Source organism: Falco peregrinus, chromosome 3 (assembly GCF_023634155.1).
Source record: "Falco peregrinus isolate bFalPer1 chromosome 3, bFalPer1.pri, whole genome shotgun sequence".
Lineage (NCBI taxonomy): Eukaryota > Metazoa > Chordata > Aves > Falconiformes > Falconidae > Falco > Falco peregrinus.
Genome location: NC_073723.1, coordinates 98093602 through 98114797, shown reverse-complemented (window position 1 = coordinate 98114797; position 21196 = coordinate 98093602). Strand labels below are relative to the sequence as shown.

Genomic DNA, 21196 nt, shown 5'->3' with positions numbered 1-21196 from the left:
CCAAAGGCATTCGCTCACAAAGCAAACTCACTCCACGCAAGCCCAAGCACAGAAACCTGATAGTATCTCATGATTTATGTTCTCTCAGCAGGTTGTACTGGGTCCTCCAGATTCCGGGCTTGCCTTTGAAAGCAATTAAGTTTCTAGCACTTCTGGGAGCAACAAAAGCTCTTACTACAAAAATCTGCGTGCTGCACTCTCGCCGAGTCTGCAGCCTGGCAGACTGAAACAACAGCACTGAGAGGTGTGAACTTCCCCCACTTAACTCATCTGGGAGTGTTAGTCCACAAAGGGCCATCTCTAAACTTTGAAGCTATTTCCAAATTATATCTTTGTCCAGCACCCAAACACCCAGCTGCTGCTGTGACCTGGAGAACACTTGCAAAGCCCTCTCTCAGCCTGGAAAGAAAAATCCCTTTCTGCACCAGCCCGCACACAGGAAACACTGCAAGTTCAGCTACTGTGAACCATTCTAATTACTCAGCAAGACAAAGTATCCTTACTTACATTACGGCATGTCCAGAAAACACGATGAAACCTGGATCCTGCTGTGCAGCACCTGCTCCATGGAGTTTACAACTTGCAGAGTAAGCTGTACCTAAGGGAAGGCAAGGGCAAGACACGCATGTACAGAAGTGAGCAACAGGCATTTCACGCTAATCTGTGAACGCTGCTTTTGAATTATTACAGCACATGAATGCTGCCTGATCAAAAAATAGGTCTGTGGTATGCCTCTGACTGAATAAAACAGATTAACAGCAAAGTCAAATTACTAAACACATGGCCCCAACAACAAAAACTATTCAGACTGCCTGGACAAGGCACAGCATCTTTACCTCCTCAAGAAAAGAAAAAGCCCAAGCCATTTCCCATCACTGTGCTTGCTCTACCTGTGCTACAGACAGAGACAATCTCGTGAAGCCAGAGCAAGAGCAGCAAGATGGGTTGAGAAACAAGGCAGCTGGGTGCATGGACCGACAGGCTCTGCAGCAGCTGCCCAGACCGCCAGATCTCAGACCTGAGTAAACACAGAAGGGCAACTCCTTCCAGGCAGGGTGGTGAGCCGCCTCGTTCACCACACATCCACTGGCCTAATAGCACACACAAGGGCAGTTACTAAGGAGTCGCTCTTACAGGGGGAGTTCACACATCATTTACTCTGTGGCAAAACTTGCCAAGACCAACGTTTTCTCATGTCAACTTCTTTCTGCGCCTTGAAACGCTGCATGTTTGGGTTTCAGAGTTGCTGAATCCTCGCAACTCTGAAATCAGCTGGAGCAATACCTATTCAGCACCTCGGGAAGTGACCAACAGGTGCTGTGATAATTTTGTTTTTTACTTGTCAGTGTACCCATTTCCTCTGCTATACAGTAAGACACTCAACTCCTTGAACACTGTGCAAGCAAGCAACACAGACAATTTCAAATGGTGTCATTTTCAAAACGATTTAAGCCTAGTTATGAGAGTTAACCCAGCTCTATTTCCTTGCTGACATCATCTGTGGTTTCACAGCCTTATTTTTTTGTATCTCTCACTCACCTGTTGCTATGCAAGGACTTACAAATATAGGGAAATGACTTATCAGGGAGACCTGGACCAAGAATGACTTTCTATCAATCAGATTTAGAAGACTTAAGACATAAAAAACATTTCCCCTTTGTCTCCTTGAGTTAAAGATGCAGTCATTTTCAGCAACCAGAGGTAAGCACTTTCAGAGACAGAAATCTGCTTAAGAAAGCATGCTGGCAGAAGTGTAAAATGCTTTAATGTCCTTTAAGCCCTCTTTAAAATGCTTAACATCTTTTGATAGAAAGTACTGAGCAACTGCAAACTTGGTCACAAACAGTTCGTTACACATACATACACAGACATGGCAAGAATGTTAAGTCAAAAACTTAAAGACAAGGAAATACCAGAAATATGGCCAATTGTTCAACACCTCATCTTCTTTCTTAAGTTTATGATCACATAGGGGTTTTTTTCACAGGAAATGGTGCCATTCGTGGTATAGTAGAGTTGGTGTTACTGAATAAGCAACACTCAGTAGTTTGCTTCATTCTCACTATTAAAAATGGTCCTAAAACCCATGCTTTAAAAACAGAACAAGCTATTTCCTTATGGGTTATTTTCTGGCTGTCACCCTATTACCTAACTGCCTGATATACTAAAATTAGCACATGCTCGCAACATCCCTGTAAGAAGGATTTTTCCCCATTGCACAGACTGAACTGAGACTCAGAGACTTAGGTTGTGGACAAAGGTCCCTTCCAAACACAGCTACGCCACTCGATGAGGTTTTCCTCCCACACACATGCTTGGCACCAGCTGCCCCTCTTCCTGTGATGACTGTCTCCCTTCAGAAGTGCTAGCAGTCTGGTGTAAAAGCGTTTTGTAATCCGTTATGGTGAAAATAAACCGGAGCGGCTACAAACTACTCTTCATGCTCTTTTATGCTAACCCAGTTTTGCCTCCAACAGCTGGGGAGAACTCGCTCCACCCCAGAGCAGACCTACAGAGGGTCATTTCCAAGGGGAGGTGCAGTGAGCATGTCGAAGCTTGTGCTGACACAGGCAGACCCAGAAGAGGACATGTGCACATAAAACCAGACCAAAATCATTACCAGGGCTGAAACTTTCAAATGGAAACAAACAGACCTCTTCCACTGGAGGCACTAACATTACTGCGAGCAGGAGCAGAGGACTGGACCTCATGTGAACCAGAACTGCAGGGTTAAGACACGCAGTGTGCATTCGCAGATTCACGCTGACAGCACAAGAACAGTAAGACTAAGGGATATGAACAGGTAGGAGGAGATACGCTCACACGAGGTACTACTGCCAGCAAGACACTTGCTGCACCCTCTTGGAGATTACTTCACCACTGAGCTGCTTGTACAAACTGCATGAATGCTCCTCATCCACTTCAGTGCAAAGTTACACACTTGGAACAGACTTAGCAGCAGTTTAAGCTAAACTGTGTGGTTTCACACCAGGGTTTTTGCACTGACCCAGACAGACAGCACCTGCACAGTTCAATCTGCTGTTTCAGTAGGGCTGTGAGGCTGTATCAAGTGCTTGGACTATAACAAACAGAGGTGCAATGATCTTCTATCTTCACACCAGACGGGACAAGCAGCAACCCAACTGCAGCCTCAGGAGTCACAAACTCCATCTCAATGTACAGAACAGAAATTTCCCTCTGACCTTTCCTTCTGTGGCTTCTGCTGCTTCCCTCATCAGACTCTTCACCCCAGTTTCCTCCTGGGACCTCATCTTAATAACAATCCCATCACAATGGCTCCAAAATGCTGTCCCCACACTTAGTGATTTGAGCCAGAATTGCCCCCACATCTCCTTGTTCAGACAGTTCCATGTTCCCCAACATTTCTCCTGAGCACATGTCCCATAGCCTGTATTTTCTCTCCATCATCTCCTGCTCCACCCTGTCTGGGCAACCAAGAGCTTTGCTGAAAACGCAGGAGGACATCTCCTCCCTCTGCCTTCCTACGCTTGGGTCCACAGCACTCCTAGGGAGACACATCGAGCGGTATCAAAGCAAGTCCTTCAGCTTTGACATACAGTATGCTCAGTGCAGCACCACCTAATGAGCTCCTGCTGTGTAGGTACAAAATGAGCCATTTCAGAGTTTATAAACTGACTGACGCTGGACAAATCTTCCTGCAAATGAGAAGGCAGATACCCAATACCAGGGCAACTCTACAGCCCAATTCCAAATATCCACACCCAGTTTTGAAGGTGCTACACAGCTACTCGATGACACAGCTGGCCAATTTTTTTTAAAAAAAGGTACAAAAATGCAAGGGTTTGTATCTTGTTATCAAGACAACCTAAATCATTCACATTAAAATGTAAAAAGGAAGAACAATCAATAGGAAACTGCTACCAAGTTGGAAAAAATGTCACTTTAAAAGATTATCTTGGGAAAATGCTAAAAGTTGTGCGAGGTTGATTGTTGGCAGTTCAACCAGCTTTTCTTAAATCACTTGCTATTCCCTACAGCTATAACTGAGAAAGTCCCTTAAACAAATCTATGGTGTAGAATAAAAATAAAAGAAGATTATAGCCTCCAGTGATGTCTGGACATAGCTCAACAGGAGAAATACAGACTGTAATAAAGACTCTGCCTATTAACCGCACAATAGATGGTGAATGCAGAAGTCAAGACATCATTATGTGCAGAGATTTTTTTGATTCAGATATGCAAGAGACAGGAAATCCAAGTGTCACAGTCACAGCCTATTTACAAAAATTAGAAGGAAGTGTTGATTGGTTTCTATAGGCACAAACATTGATATTCACACTAGAATCAAACAATTGTTCTTATGACTGGAAGCAAGGTCAACTCTGATCATTGCAGTTCAGCAGACACTGAAAGCCAGCAAGAAAATCCTGTTGATACATAACCTTCACCATTTAAGAGTCAGATGATTCACCTACAACAAAGCAAATAAGATTACTTTAAAATAAACATTTAGTTCCTTCTTCACAAAAGTATGTAGGTTTTCAGCAGATGACTCAAATGTGAAAGTTTGTGGTCTTTGCTCTGGCAGCTAGGCAGGCTGGATTCTGATCCACTATGCAAATTACTCAAGTGTTTTTCCTTTTCTAGGGTGCCAGTTGCGCCCCTGAAATCTGCTGCAGAGGGGACCACCGCTGCTGCTGAGCCTCAGAAGAAAAGAGCAAATGAGGTATTATACGTTTTTTCCCCAAAGGTTACTACCACCCAGTTTTATGGCATGACAGAGAGAGGAGTTGTAAAGTTGCTTTCTCTTTGTGTAATACTTCCAAAATAGAAGCGAAAGGTCTAATTTCTTAATTTTATTGAAAGAGAGGCAGGCAGATTCTCCCATGGAACATTCCAAATCCATGCTTTGCAGAGCATCCTTTCAAGACCAATGCCAGATCTCTCAGTATAAGAAAGGTGTACAAGCAGAGAAAAGAAGAAAAATGCAAAACAGGTCCTGTTTACATGGGATCTTTCCCTTTGTGGGATGGCACCTTCCTATCAGCACAAACTTCACTTGTGGCCTTGGTGCTTACTACTTACTCTCCTCCCCACAACAAGAGGCAAAGCATACGTTGGCAGGAATGATTTAAACCCCAGAAGACTCTTACAGAGCAGCAGGCAGGCAGCCTCCAAATGCATGGGCAGAGCAGACCTACAGATGGTCTGATCCCTCAGGCCCTCCACTAGAAACCAGGGAGCTGGGAACAAGTCTTCAAAGGGTCTTAAAGCACTGCTGAGACTTTCTGAAAGCTGAAAGATAAAAGTCAGGAATCTAAGCCCCATCGTACTGTATGACACAAACTTCGTCTTGTTCAGGTGTCTTCAAACATCAACAAGCTCCACCTATTTCTAACAGTAAATATAGAAATACCTGACTTTTACTGTAACAGACTACATCTACACTGGGAGCGCATGAACCATTACCGCCGTATCTTTGTGACCATGCTGAGAGCTGTATTATAAAGAAAGCCTGTGCATTTTTTTCCCCCCATCTAGACACAGCTTTAAGTTGCTGACTACTGTATTAAGTTGGACTTCCTGGCTCTCATCTATCTGAATCAAACAAACAAGCTCTGCAAACATTCTTGTCTTGTCTTCTGCATTCACCCATTATATAGGTCTATTATACAAACCAAGCTAAACTTTTTCTTCCACTGGAAAGGTAAATATATATATGGAAAGCACCAAAATGGATGCAAGCACAGGTCAGCAGGCTTTCCTAGTAACCCTAAAGAGTTAGGCAAGATCAAAGAAGCAGCAAGGAAAATGGAAACCTTCCTCCAACTGGAGAGGAAATGAAACTAAGCCAAACCAAGAGTATTCTACCAAAGTCTCATGGTAAGGTCTCTGGCTGGAGAGCTCCATTCCTCCATCTGGTGAATGTCTCTTGACTACAGAAAAAATAAACGCAGTACAAGGGAATGTAGCTGCAACCTGATGCAAGTGCCATGCTGAGCAACAAGTTTACCCAAATCCTCTCACTCACAAGCAGAACTGCTGCCAGAAAGAGCAAACCAAGTCCAAAAATATGCTTATTTTCTGAAAAAGAGTAACTGTTCGGAACATGAGACAAGGCATAGATGTGTATGGCCTGACTTTTATTTCATGGCGCATACTGGAGTGAATTCTGATTCACATGAGGTTTTGATACTCTACCCACCAACACATACATCGCTTGGTGTCAGGCACTTACATCAATAGTTGAGGCAGGTAAGCAGTAACGACTCACCCTCCATGTCCTTAAAATTATCTTGATTTTGCTTTGAGTCTTCCAGAAAATCAGATATACAGATCTCTCGTCCTGACAATTCATCAGTCTCTAGACTATGCAGCAAGTCCCCATAATGTTTCAGTTTGGCTAGCAGAGCAGTGAAGAGGCGTGGAAAAAAACCCCCACTGACTAGTGAAGAAATTCAGGGCAAGAAAATAACCCAGAATTACCTGGACTGTGTCCAGGCCTCTTCACAGCTTTATGAAGAAGAATGTTAGGAAGCAGAGGATGTATGTTTTGATTTCAGAGACCCAGTTTCCTGAGTGCAGCATGAAAGAAATGCAGACTACCAAGGGGTGTGAGGAAGATTTCCATCACCGTAATTCAACAGATAATGCTTTGGTACAAACCCACGTGAGTTCTTCTAGGTTGAGGAGCTACAGCAACTTACGACAGATGAGAATGTCTCTCCCTGTATCTTATGAAACACAATTATTTAAGTTCAGATCATTATGGACTTGCCATAACAGATACCCTAAAACATTAGTAACTTTGGAACAGGAAATCTCAAGGGACAGCCTACGCAGCATGTCTGAGACAGGTGCAGGGCAGGAGAGCAAAGGGCTCTGAAGAAAAGGGAGTTTCCTGGAGCACATGTGAGCATTTAGGAAAAGCATCCTTGAGTCTGAGATCACACCGGACATGGTATGGGACAGGTCTGGGCTCTTCCCCTCTCCCACCTAACTTAGAGCAGGCTTGAACAAGGACAACAGGGTTGTCATTCATGCCATGCATAACTCCCTGGTCAGCAAAACCAGCCCAGGGTTCAGCCTCCACTTCCACACTGCAAAACAGCTCTGAAAAGCTGTAAAGGAGAGAAATCTTGAACGAATACTTTAATCTTTTTATGCTTTTGTTGCACGTTTGGGGCTTTTTATGATATCCTAGAAAGCAGAAAGAGAAAGATACAGAAAAGTTAATGTAAAGGGTCACCTGAAGGTCTGAGTCTCTCAAAACCTGCTGTCTAAACTTGGAAGGCAAGGCCGTAGCTGACAAAGGCGGAGAAAATAAAAAGGAATTTGCATAAGTGGAAGCTTCATGGACACATTGCTCCATTTTGTTTTGAAACAACAAAGCAATTCAATTAAGTGCAGAAGCAAAACGCAGGGGGTGTGCTGTAAGTTAAGAAGATTGGACTTTAGGAGTTGATACACAGCCTGAAGTCTGCTCCACAGCCCTGGGGCAAATTTCACTCTTTGAAGCACTACTTTAGAGGCAGAAACTGTTCGGTGACCTGTCACTGCCTCTTGAGTGCGTAAATGCTCCTAGTCAAGGATGCGAGCGAGCTAACTGAGCTGTGACCACACTGGAAAAATTGGAGCAGAGAGCAACTGAATGCCACTGGCACCAAACAAAAAACACTGGGGAAGGATTCAAGCACAAGGGTGACCTACAGGATAGAATAGTTGCCCAGGATCTGGGAAACTGTCAAACCGCAACATCACTGAGCTCTTACAAGCCTGTCCTTCAGCATTTCTGTACCTCATCTGCAAAATGATGCCAGTATCAGATGGCAGCAGTGAGCACATCTGTGAGAGGTGTGCCCAGGTAGAGGAACTCCTCCGCTTAGTGATATTGCTCCAGGAGTAGGTTGAGGAGTATCAGGGAGTGTGGCAGAGAGTCAGGTAAAAGGCACCCAACCTTCCCCGAGACAGGCCCAACACGATACATGATACACATGGTAGAGAGGATTCCCTGTCCTCTCTCCACCTGGCTGAACACAGTCACTTGGGGGACAGGGGGCCATGGTGACAAGTTTCTGCCTGGTGCAGCAGGTTGTCCCCTCTGTGCCAACCCCACCTGCCCCTGTGTAACAGCTGTGAGGCTTTGCAAGTGGAACCCAACAGTAACAAGGAAGACGGTTCATCTAGCATGGAGGTGTTGCCACAGTTAAGTCGGTCTACCCCCTGCATCAAAACTGCTTCCGTAAAGTAAAAAAGGCAAGTTATTGTCACAGGAGACTCCCTCCTGCAGGGAACAGAAAGCCCAATATGCAGAGTGCACACACTTCTCAGGGCAGTCTGCTGCCTCCCTGGGGCCTGGGCTAAAGGTGGGAAGGGAAAGCTTCCTACCCTGGTACGGCCCGCAGATTATTACCCATTACTGATTTTTCAGGTAGCCAGTGAGGAACTTGCAGCAAGAAGTCTGAGGGCAATCAAGGGCGACTTCCAGGCCTTGGGATGGCTGGTTAAGGGATCAGAAGCACGAGCGGTGCTCTCCTCCATCCCTCCAGCCGCAGGCAATGGTGAGGGAAGCAGCAGGCAGAGCCAGCAGATTAATACTTGGCTCTGAGCCTGGTGTCACCGGCAGAATTTGGGGTTTTTTGATCACGACACCAGGCCTGCTGGCAACAGGCAAGATACACCTGTCTCAAAGTGGGAAAAGGATCCATGCATAGGATTTCACAGTGCTCACTGAAAGAGCTTTAAACTGGATTGGAAGGGGGAAAGGGATAAAACCAGGCTTACTAGAGATCAGCCGGGGGCAACACAGTCGTGTTTGAAGGAGGGTGTGCTAGCAAGGTTCTTCTGTCTGCCATCTCAGTGGAAGTAGGGGATGGAGATCCATATAGCAGCAAAGACACAAGGATTATTGATGTGTTAGAAACCACAGAAGCACCTAAGAATGGCCACATATTAGAAAGATTAGATTGGATATTAGGAAATATTTCTTCATTGGAAGAGGCCACCCAGGGAGGTGGTTGAGTCATCATCCCTGGATGTATTTAAAAGATGTGTAGATGCAGTGGTTAGGGACATGGTATAGTGATGGACTTGGCAGTGCTACGTCAATGGTTGGACTCAATGATCTTAAAAGTAATTTCCAACCTAAATGATTCTATGATTCTAAAACAGGGGTAAGAGCAGCTGCCTAGCTCATACACAGCTGTGGGAATGAAACCATAAAGGAGAGCAGAGCACTCAGAAGCTGGGCTGACAGCTCAGTGAAGAATGGTTCCCCCTGCAACCAGAGCCTCTTCCTGTCTTAATAGACAGGAATTTAAATAATAAATTAAATTAAGAAACTTGAGTTTTTAAGTGGTTGCACCCCACTACAGAAGCTTGCTTAAAAATGAAGACACATGCTTAATCCCTGGGACAGAGACTGTGTGTGAGAGATTTTCTGTTTCCTTTGGCATCACAGGATTAAAGTAATTTCCTTCTTTTCATGATTTGCTCACCATTTCAATTATCCACATCTAGATTTATTGCACACTTAGAAAAGAAATACTGTTGAAGGGACCACATCCATCAAAGTTCTTATTTCATCCCTCTGAAACCTGAAATTCTCACTAAGGCACAGCATGAAGGATTTCCAAGCATAAGGCCCTTTTCACATAAAGAACCGGACAGATTTTAACATCTTAACTACTTTTAACAGACTGTAAGATCTTACACATTAGGAGTCCCCTAGACATTATGCAACATTATCCGTAAGCAAATACTGTAGGAAAACGGATCTGATAAGTCCATGAAACAGGGAAATGTATTTCAACAATACAAAGCACATACTCGTAGAACTCAGAAAAAATATATTCTTGCCCATAATACTCATTAGTTTCAAACGCAAGCTACAGGAGAAATTTTTCCTCAAAAAAAAGTGGAAAAGACAGGATCTGACTGAGCGATGTCTCTGATTTCCTAAGATCAATTAATTACAGTACTTAATTAGTCAGATCACTCTTTTGTAGTCTTTTTTTATGAAGTCACAAAATCATGCAAATGATTAACTTCTTCCACTACTTTCAGTAAGGATCTACTTGAAGAGAAGTCTTTGGCAAGTTCCTCAGTTTAATAGTTATCTTGCAAATGTGCCAGTTTACTAAGGAAAGAGGAACAAAAAAAATCCAGAAAATTCTGACACAAAGCAGTAAATGTGAGGCCAGAAATGCATTAGTAGTTAAGAAGAAAATACCACCAGCAGAACCAAAAATAGCTCTTCAACCATTTGTCTTTGCAAACCTCTCCATTTTTCCTTTCCAGTATCCATGCTTCTCATAAATGAATGTTTCTTACGCTTGCATTGGGGTCTCTCAGAGTCTCTTTCCACTGAGATAAAAATATGTCTTTTTCTCAACCATGTTATCAGCAATCAAAGGAAGCGATTTTATTTCTTTTTTCTTCATGACCTTTTTTGAGTTCTGCCTACTGTTCATCTAAAAGAAAAAGCTGGTCCATGCTTATCACTTTTTTCTTTTATTAAGTATTCTATTGAAAAATGATGCTACCTCTTATTCAAGAATAATGTATATTCAAGCCATCTCCAGTGGGGGAGGAAGGTGGGATGACTAGGCTTTCCTATTGGCAAAACTGTGCCACATACTTTTCTCCCATCTACCAGAACTTCTCCTATCACATCCACCTCTACTTTACTTTTTTCCTTTTTTGTTTTTTAAATGTGACTTGTTATCACAAACAAATATTTTCCTTGGGCTCACAAAAGTCAGCTTTTAAGCTACCCTGACATAAATTGAAATGACGGGCAAAGCAACAATGCAGTAAAACTACCAAAAGTCTCCTGTCAAAGCAAGAGTATGTAACTGCTGGTGAAAGTCTATAAATGCTGTATCTTCTGCAGCATGCTGGCATTTTTTTATAGTTATTCCTCCCCAACAATTAACAGGTGACAGTTTAGTTTTAAAACAAGAGCATTTTATAATCAGTGATACATCTATGCTGCTCAACCATCTGATCTGTCTCAAGGTCACTGTCTTCCGTAACTGGGTAAGGATTACATCATCTGTCCTACTATAGGATGACAATTACATCATTGATCAATACCTAAGATCTGAGCGTTACCAACAAATTCATGTTAGGGATGAGTTACAGCTGGGCAGATACCACAAGATGAAACTCCTGTTTGGTTCAACCCACATCCCCATTAAGACTACATTATAAAACTGTCAACTCTATTACTATTATTTGTATTACAGTGCAAACTGAGAGCTAAGCAAAGGTGGTGTGGAGAAGGTGCCACAGCAGCACGCCCTCTGCAAGACAGAGAAAATGGTCTTTGCTTAGAAGAGCTTGCAGCAGTCTGAGATGACAAGAGCAACGGAGGGTGGAGGAAAGAGGTGTAAGCAGATGGCAGCAGACCACATGTTATTTCTGTAAGCTTTTCGTGGTGATGCAGTTTGAGGCAGTCACATGTTCACCTTCAAGAGGGCTAAGTATTTTAAGCTATTTTAGTTTCCTCTGCCTTGAAACAGACCTGGAGCAAGCAAGCAAGCTACTGTGTCTCAGCAGAAGATGCATGAATGGACAGCCCTTGGGTCTTCTGCTCCCCTGCAGCTGCTTTGGTAATGAAACATGAGGCTCTGCATTCAGTGAGGAAGAGTTCAGCTGAATGGCAGGAGAGTGAGTGAAGGCTTGAACAAAAGAGGATAAAGATGAGGCAGTTACGAGTGAAGTTGAGCAAAAAAGGCTCAGGGAAGAGGGAAAAGCTGGACTAAACAACAAATCAGCTTAGGGTAGAGATTTATATGCATTTTGGGCCCAGAGTCTGTCTTCTGGCTGCTTCTGCCATTGTGCCTCTCTGGCTCAAGTCTCCAGGAAGGGGCAACTGCCTCGCTACCCCTTACGGGAACCTGTTGCAGAGCTGGAGCTCGCTCTGCTCACCTTTGGTCATCCAGGGCTCGAGCAGCCCACAGAACCAAAGTAACCTGAGCAGAGCCCCACTAAAACATTGCAGCAAAAACACCTACAGGAAGATTTGCTAGAGGGTGGTAACCCACCCATGTGGGGATACAGTAGTAATATACAGTAGTACCTAAAAACACTGACCTACTTGGCTTCTGTACAGGCATACAATGAATGACAGCTCCTGTCTCAAATACGAAGAGCAATACATGAAACAGGAGTCCCAGGGAGATATAATACTAAGCCAACATCTTCACCCCTGGATACACTAAATTAGGTACCAATTCATACTTCAGGACCTACATAGCTGGCCTCCTTCATGGTAGTGCTGTGTTCACCCAGAGGCCCATTAATGTGGAGGGTTGCAGGCGACTTGCCTGCTCTGGAAACCAGGCCAGGACTAACCAGATTTGATAGCTCTGACCTTAACAGATAGAGTTGTGAAATGCAGAGAAGACTCTAGCACCAGCGTGGAAATTTTATGAGGTTTCTAAAGCATAAATTAAACGTTGAATCTTACAAATATATACGCTGCAGCTGTATGTCCTGAAATGCCTCTAAGGGCAAGAACTGATTTGGCCATTCAAAATGCTGGATTTTAAAACACTTGATTTTGTAGAGTATAACTGCACAACCTGAAGGACAGGCAACCTTCCCTGTCTTCTACTGTCAGACACAAACAGTGGATATTTACTGCCTATCACTCCATCTTCTCCTTAGAAACACAGAGAGAGAGCGCGGTCGTCTTTAACAGAAGTAGTCAGTAAAAGCATGGCATCAGAGGAGAAACTGCAATGAACTCACTTCAGAGAAGAGGCTTTTTTATTTCAGGTTAGGGCAAAGTACTTAATAATAACTATGTTTTTTCTGGTAGGGCCCACTCCTGTATACCTCTCACCAAGAGGCAGCAAACGTACTGCCTTCAGAGTAAACAGCGAGCAAGGTTTGCCTCTGCGGGGCTCATTACAGGGTAAGGGCATTAGACAGTTTTTCTTGTAATAAATCCTTGGTGTTCAATGCCTCAGATCACATTCACAGCAGCTTTAACAGGGCAGTGTCGTGGGCCTCCAGAAGGTACTTTTTACCCTTGCAGACTAGAGAATAATTACACACGGAGAGGCTAACTCAGCCATCTCCCGTGCCAGGTTTATGCTGAAATAACTCCACTGATTGATGAAATTAAGATGGAATGAGGCTGCAATAATCTAATACTGAATCAGGTCATAAAAAATAAAATCTGCTTTGTCAAAAATGTAGTCGACTCAAGAGATTTCCTCCCTCATTCCCTATGCATAAAAGCTCTTCTATTTTTTCACACAAAGAATTTTGAAAAAGCAAGACCTGTAGGATTTGGGGCTTTTTTTTTTTTTTTTTTTTTTTTACTATATTATGCTCCCTGGGGAAGCTCATCACAAAGTTAAGTGCAAATTCCTCACAGGTAACAGGAAATTAAAATACAATAAGAAAATAATCCATCCATACAGCTTACCATGTAGCTTATCAAGCAGATAAATATGAAGTTAAATAAAAAGTTAAACGCTGCTTCAGTTTCATGACTGCTAGCTCTTTATCCCTGTCTCGGAACCCAACTGTGTTTTGTGGAGGAGGAAACATGTCAGTGCAGCAAATTTCACCTGCAATGAGAAGCAATTTATTGTGCCTGACTGTGAAAAGCAAATTGATATCATCATCTAAGAGTTTGTATCTCACAAGGGTTGTTTCTGTAATTTGCTTTTCTTCTGGAAAGAACTAAGATTAGAATAACGATGCAAAAACTTGCAACCAATACTAAATTAAGCCAGGTTTCATGATAAGTTGCTAGATGAGGAAGGTTGGAAGAAGATGTATGTATGGCACAAGAAGATGTACAATATGCTTATGAAAAATAAAGCTATTAATTGCTAGTGAGATACCTGAGTCTCAGATATCACGAGAACTCCAAGAAAAATAACCTTTTCCTCTCAAAATGTGTTTCTCATAAGCCAGTTTGTTAATTTAAGAAAAAAGAAGGAAAGAGCAAGAGAACACAGAAGAAATAATGTCCAGTTATCTGAAAGACAATCTGCACAAGCTCAGCTGAGGAGGAGGAATAAACTGGAAATCCAAAAAACCAAACTAAAAATTAAAGCTTTACCCTGAAGCACCTCACTGTTGGATTCCTTTAAAACACATTTTAAAACACCATCACTTTTCCTAGCAGCAAGGATGACAGTATTTGTATTTTGCTGCTGGACTATTAGCCAGCTAAGGTTAAGAAAACTCAAAAGGATGGGGTGGGACAAGGATTAGGACAGGAATTGCATGCATCTCTGAACATTCCCATTGCTTTACAACTCCCTTGACTGCATAAGGAGAGAAGATGAGACCTTTCCAACAACCAGTTTATGCCTGCTGTGGCAGATCTCTTCACTCTGCAGCCACTGTTTCCAGACAAGCAAGACATAAAAGCGTAAGCACTTACTAGCTCATCAACAAGACTAAACTCCAGCCTTTTACACTGCTGAACTATTATATACAACTCAGGAGCCTCCTACTCCTCAAATCCACTGCAAGCACCTTCCAAAACACTTGCTTTCCACTCTCTCCTCTCGTTCTTTCCTGTCTGATATTTTCAGCTATCCTATACACACTTTACTGATGCTGTTGCTCCCACCTCCTGTATCTTTCTAACCCAAACCTCAACCTGTAGCTCTTTCCCATGTTACTTGGCTTTTCCATTGCTGCTCCTTCTCCCTGCTGATAACCGTTTTTTAGTAATGGGCCCTGTTGTTTTTTTTTCACTAACACAGAAAACTCAAAAAAATCCTAACAGGAATCTATGGCGCTGATAACAGATTAAAGCATCACTTTTGCCTTTACTTCTTTTAGAAGGCAGGACATGAAAAATATCATCAAAGGCAAGCTAACTGGAATCAGTTTTCAGGACAGATGGCTTGACAGCTCTTCTCGTCCAGTTAAGCACTGGGCTTACAGCACCTCGCTATTGCATGACTTCAGAAAGAAGGCAACTTTAAACTAGGAGATCTTCAGGCTGCGTTGCTCAGAATGGAGCATGGAAAATGCCACACAACTGACTCCTACAGGAAGCCTTCCCATGTATAAGGGGAGGGGATCTAAACCCCACAGCGTAAAAAAAAAAAAAAAAGAGGAAAAGAGACACAGAGCAATTAAGCATAATGCCCCCAAATGAGACTGCCCATTGGCAGCAACAACACAACTACAGAGAATTTGGGGCTTCTTGGATCTTGGCTACATCGAGCTGTTAAGAGGAAAGCTTTTCTCCTTCCCTAGTTGTGAAGTATGACAAAGCTGTAGAAGGCTGCTGTCCTTTCTCACTTAACCACAGACCTCAGTTAAAGAAAGACTGTAAGTATTGCACCAAAGCGAGAGCAACTGTTCTCTGGGGACACGTTTTCTATTGAGGCTGGGGGGATGGCTCTTCTGGCTGCCACTTTTTAACAAGGGTTTCACTCTAGCGCATCTCAACAAACTGCAATCTCCTTTCCCAAGTTAACCTTAATCACCAAATGCTGAACACACTGATGACGATGATGAACAGTAAAGTGGTGTAATAGCTCAACCGATGGCTGACACAGTGTGTATGTGACATTACTTCAGCGATAGCAGCCTAGAGCATGAAAATTACTCTTTTCACCCTTTATTCCCTCCCACCCTCAAAATGAGCACCTTCCACTTGCTGGCATGGCAAGAGTGACTTTCAGAGGGAAGGACCCTGGAGAAAGCTGAACTGCACACTGGCAGCCACAAGCAAGGCAGAATTTGCCTTGCAAAATGGCCAGGTTCCCAAAGTCCCAAGTGTGACAGTGCACAGACAGAAATACTACAAATGTGCTTGACAGCACAGAAAGGTGTATCATGCAGGCTGCTCTGACAGCAATGAAAAAAATCAAATATGGCCAACTAACGCTGTGAAAGCCTTTGGTGCAATGGGTAGGGGACTGGAAAAGGCCTTTTTTAAAAAGAGAGAGCAGGGAAAAGGGCATGCAGCAGGGAAATGAAGGTGAACAAAGCAGAATCTTCCTTCATAAAAGGCTTTGATGCTCACTGTTGCTGGGGAAGAAGAACAACTGTACCGGCGTTGTACACACAAGATGTCCAGTTTCTGGATCCAGCCTGCTCTTGTTGACAGCTCTTTCTCACCGCCAACAGCAGACTGCAGCAGAACTACTGCCTGTGCTTTCTAGCAGCAAAAGCAGGACCAGGCATATATTCAAATAGGTGCTACGTACTCTCAGTTTTACTCTCAAAGAGCAGAAGCTGGTGGTAGTCAGTAAAGGCTTGTTAAGCATATTCAAATGAAATCAGAGCATTTCTACATGCAATTAATCATGATTTATTTGTTATCACTCCTTTCTTCTGCTTCCTGAAACTCTAATTAATAAAGGCCAAGCCTTAATTTGAAACTGTTTTATCTCACATGTTGAACAAAAATGATGGGAAAAAAGGGTTATTATCTAAACCAATGAAGTGTTGGCAAAAAAAAATAATTCTTTGCATCTTTGAGCAGAACAAATGTCTTAGAGAGGTTGGGCAAACTAGGTTAGTTTACAGCAACTTAAGAATTCAGAAGCAAAAGAATTTTTATTTAATAAGAAGCTAAGTGGTGTTTCTGCCATCACTGCTATTAGTCCTCTACTTTCTACTATTCTCTGTTTAATATCTGAGTGTTGTGGTCTCAGAAAGCAAACTAGTTAACTAGTCTCTGAAGCAAAGCAGTGAGGAAAGAAGCATGCCTTGTTTGTGATAAACTAGCTATACATATTTTTGAATCTGTAGTTTGCCTGTTTAAACACATCTCCAGTCGCTCTTTGGCATTTAGAAGGGAGAAAATCCACATTTATTTTCCCTAATATTTCAAGTCAAGTGCTTAGCAATGAGAAAACCAATGTTATTTCTTAAAAACATTTTAGTCAAATTTAGCAGGAGATAGGGTTGGTGACACTACATTGGTTTTATCAATCATATCGCATCTGCTGAAACACTTTGTTTTCCCTAAAGAGCTTCACCTCATTACTAAGGGTAGACCCTCTGCACCGAATCCTGGTGAACAGACCATGCCCAAGGACTGTCCTTTGGTACTCCAAAATCAACAAAGAGTGAAAGAAACTGAACTTATTGGCCTTCACGTCACAGATATTCTCTAAAACCGAGTGGGGAGATGCTTTTATTGATACACGCTTTCACAGTGAGATTTCTAAATATGGCGTTTTGACATGGAATAAAAATCTGTAGATTTTAAAAATACTTCCCAAATACCTTTTCCTTATGTCAGTCAAACAAAACAGCTAGCTATACATAACTTGTGCTGTATAAGCATGTTCCTTTCACAACATACTAAGTGCTTTGATACGATGCTAGTTGCCACTTCAGACCCTAAGCCAGGTTTGTTAAAATCTGTCCAAATACCACATGCAAAAGATGAAGGAGCTGTGCTACAAATAGAGCAACTGCAGAGGCTATGGCCCTGCCCACATTCACTCTCGTGTATTTTTACACAAAGCCTAGCACTGTATGAGGTGGGTGCCAGCTATAGCTTGTACCATACTGCCAACAAAACAGGATCCAAAAACAGATAACAAGGAAAATTCTAGGGCAGTTTCTGTGTACTATGAGGAATAGAATTTGCTGGGTTTTTTAAGAATCACCATTGTAACACGTTTCACAGACATCAAATGTATGGATGCAAACAGCACTACAACCATCAGTCAGAAATTATTTCAAACTCGTCACGATCCAGACCGGAGATTTTTTTCAGTAAGGTTCTACTTCAACTCCTGCCCCCACTAAAAACAGTATCATATCATAATACAACAATGTCATGACAGGTTTATAAAGCAAGTTGGACTTGACTATATGAACAAGGTCATTTTAGAGTCACAGACAAGCACTCTGTTCCAGCTCTGCTAGAATGCGCTGTCCCAGCACACACAACCTTAGCACAGTAAATTCAGTAGCACAGAAAAGCTTTTCGGGTTCATGGGCACTTGGGAAGGGCTTTATGAAGTAATCTTCCAGCAACATTTTGCAGCAGCAAGTTTGACTGACTTCCTCCCTCCCTCCAGGCTTTCTGAACCTGGAGAAACACTGCCCGGCTGTCCTCCTTGTGCCAGAACAAACCATGTTTTCTCTGTCACTTGGACTTACCACAGTAAACTTTTAGATACTGACATGAGGAGACAGAACACAAAACAACAAATGCCACACAATCTTGTGGAAGAAAAACATCTGAATTGTTTATAATTTAAAGCCTTGACTTTCTATTTCATTAAACAATAACCAGATTTTATCTTGGAATAGAAATTTACAGCTTAAGCTGCACATCCCTACTGAACCAGCTGTAGACTTGTTCAGTCGTTTACTTTTGTAGGGGTTTGGGAGAGTCAACAGCTTTGTGATCCTGCAAACATTTTCGCCTTTTATTTCTATTTATTCCCACTGAATGACAGTGCACTGTAGCAACATTCTGCTTGGCAGGGATACAGAAGACCTAGAAGTCTACACGTGTTGCTCCATGCTTATGCAGAGGAAGCATCTCAAGAGCAACACGACATCCCCCTCGCAGCTCCCTTGTGGTTAAAGGTGCCACCCCTGCAGCAGCCAGCGTCCCACCGAGCTCGTGGTGACCCTGGGCTCCTCCACATGCCACCCACGGGGCCACGGTGCCAGCTGGCACCTGACAAAAGGGAGAAACATGGCAAATCAAAATGAGGGTTTGATTTGAGCAATGCTCACAAGACAGCTGGTCTGAGGTTGGCTCTGAACAAACCAAGGATCAGAGCGTGGGGTCATGCTAGAGAAGGCCATTTCAGCAGTAAGAAATGCTTCAGATGCAAAACTTTGGGTTATAAAGGGTACAGCAGGCCCCTGGAAAGAAGGATGCCCAGGAAAATGCAGTTTTTTACCATGGTATTTCTATGCAGATTTTTACCCATTATGTGCCTGTTTATTAACACAAAGCAAATTACAATGTCTTCAGCAGATTATTAATCCCCTCAATAATGCAGTGTAATGTCACAACCCTTCGAACCCTAAAGTACCACACTGCAATACTACTTTTTGGGCTTCCACGTCGCAGTCCAAAATGGAGGGTGGTGAAGGGAAAGGAACATACAGTACTTCCATAGCAGATTTTCATACTCTGGGTTACAGGCCAAAGGAACAGTTGGCAATTCTCTCCAACCTGCATCCAGAGTGGTCACCAAGGAAACTTGCCCTCGCTTTTCTGCTATGCCACTTAGATCGCACACACGGCACAGGCTGACATCTTCCTCTCTACAGCCCAGAAAACAGCACTGGCTTTCAGGCCCACCAACAATAATGACCCCTCAAGTGAGTTATACAGCGTATCACCATTTCTTATCTAACAACATATCACCATTTCTTATCTAAGATGGTTGATTTAATAGCATGACACTGGGAGTTCAGTTAACCCACCCCACAGATGGGATTGCAGCGATATTTAAGCAGCTGGCTTTTCCATCAAAGGTTTGAAAGACTTGGTGCTTTTTCGTATATTCTTTTTCTTTTTAATAACCACACAAGAAATGACACTTTACAAAACTTATGGCTGGCCCAATGGCAAGTCTGGGGTTGGTTTGTAAAATTCCTGACAAGCCTGACTTCTTTTTAAAAAAATATAAATAAAATTAAGGCAACACAGAGTAAAAACATTCCTAGCAGAAATGAGTCTCTCCCCAGAGATCAGGCTACCACATTTTAATGTGTACTGAATTTACTTTTTTTTTTTTTTTAATTGGAAAGATATCAGACAAGCCTCCTTGGTCTTTTTTTCTCCCCCCCCCCCCCTGCCCTTCAGCTGATTTTTTTTAGTTTGTTTGTTTGTTTTTCAGCTTTCCACTGATTTTTAAAGACTGGGGCTGATAAATACTATCAATTTCAGTTAGTAGCTTAGTCCTAATCAGGTCACATCACAGTTCACTGCCTGGGGTCCTGCCCAACAAGCAATGCTGGCCCAGCAGAGCCATCCTCTGTCCCTCGGTTGCCATAGATACTCCTTGGTGACCTCCTGACACATTTACTTGGCTGGCAAACAGAAACTGTCATTGCATCAAGTGCTGGTCCCTCTTTTCCTCATTGTTATTAATACCACTCTTTTTCCTAGTGGCACTGAGAAGATCGTTGCATTCATATTCACTCACTGAGATCACCATACAGCTTCACGGCAAGGTCTGTACCGCTTCAAGCATGCCTCCTGCAACTTGGGTTCGGAACTGAAAGTGCTCACACTAACCCCAAAACACACACCAAACCCTCTTACAAGAGATTGGGCCAGTGGAAGGCTCCAAACTAGAAATCCAATTCCAAGATCAAACCCCAATGACAAAGAGTTTTATTAGGTTTGGGATTTATTATGGAAAGGCCTCAAATTTCTGTTTTGCATTACTCCTTCCAGCAGGCTAGCTTTCTTTTTACACTGCCTTCCTTTCCTTCTAAGGCATTTTAAGATATTTATTTTTACTATAATCTGGAGAATAAAAGAGGTCACAGATACCTTTACTTGTTTTATAGAGTTGGAGAAGATCTGGATCCCAAAATGACAACAAAAGAAATTTTTAAAAAACCTGCAATACTTGTACCAAGAAATCAAGGGTTTACTTTTCCTAAGAATATTCAAATTGCAACAAAGGAAAACTACAGAATACCATAGTCTTCCACAGAATAAGTGATTCAATTTTCAATCATGGAAAAAGAACTATATTTAGAAAGGCATAATCCGTTACTTTTTCTTCTGGTAAATTCAGCAGAATTAAGAGAACCAGATGGCCAAATATCTATGGAGTATTCAGATCTATTACACTGATGCAGAAACATTAGAGAGGAAGAAATCCTACACGTCTTGAGAGTAGCCCGTGCAAACCACATAATAACAAATGAGATCATTATGTGCAGCCTTGAAGAAAATGGTCTTTTGACTTTCAAAAATTTATGTGCGCCATGGAATGTCAAGTTACTATCATTTTTTTCTATTAAAAAAAAAAACCTGAAGCACTATTCCTTCTGATTTAGCACAAAGATTATACAACAAAAAACCTCTATTCCCAATAAATAATCATTTGGCAACTTCAGTGATCACAGGATTTGAAAATGCTGGTGTTACAAAATGTTGGTTTACTGTTTAAGTGCAAGTCTGAAAAGAGCAACACACCCACCAAAGCACCACTGATGCACACAGCAAAAGAACACCCCAGCAAAGGGGAAACATGATCACCGTTCTAAC

At 42.5% G+C, this 21196-nt stretch overlaps 1 protein-coding gene across 9 annotated transcripts in view; it reads right to left on the bottom strand.

Moving 5' to 3' along the window:
- Positions 1 to 21196, bottom strand: part of ATXN1 (ataxin 1) — a 212324-nt gene that overhangs the window by 105690 nt on the left and 85438 nt on the right. For 4 of the 9 annotated variants that reach the window (XM_055800121.1, XM_055800120.1, XM_055800117.1 and 1 more), the window contains one exon: positions 508 to 598. The exons of 3 other annotated variants lie outside the window; for them this stretch is intronic. The gene's annotated coding sequence lies outside the window, so the exon portion shown is untranslated. Of the gene's footprint in view, positions 1 to 507; positions 599 to 5135; positions 5278 to 13426; positions 14776 to 21196 lie in introns of those variants that run through there. 2 more of the 9 variants (XM_055800123.1, XM_055800125.1) reach the window with 2 other exon arrangements.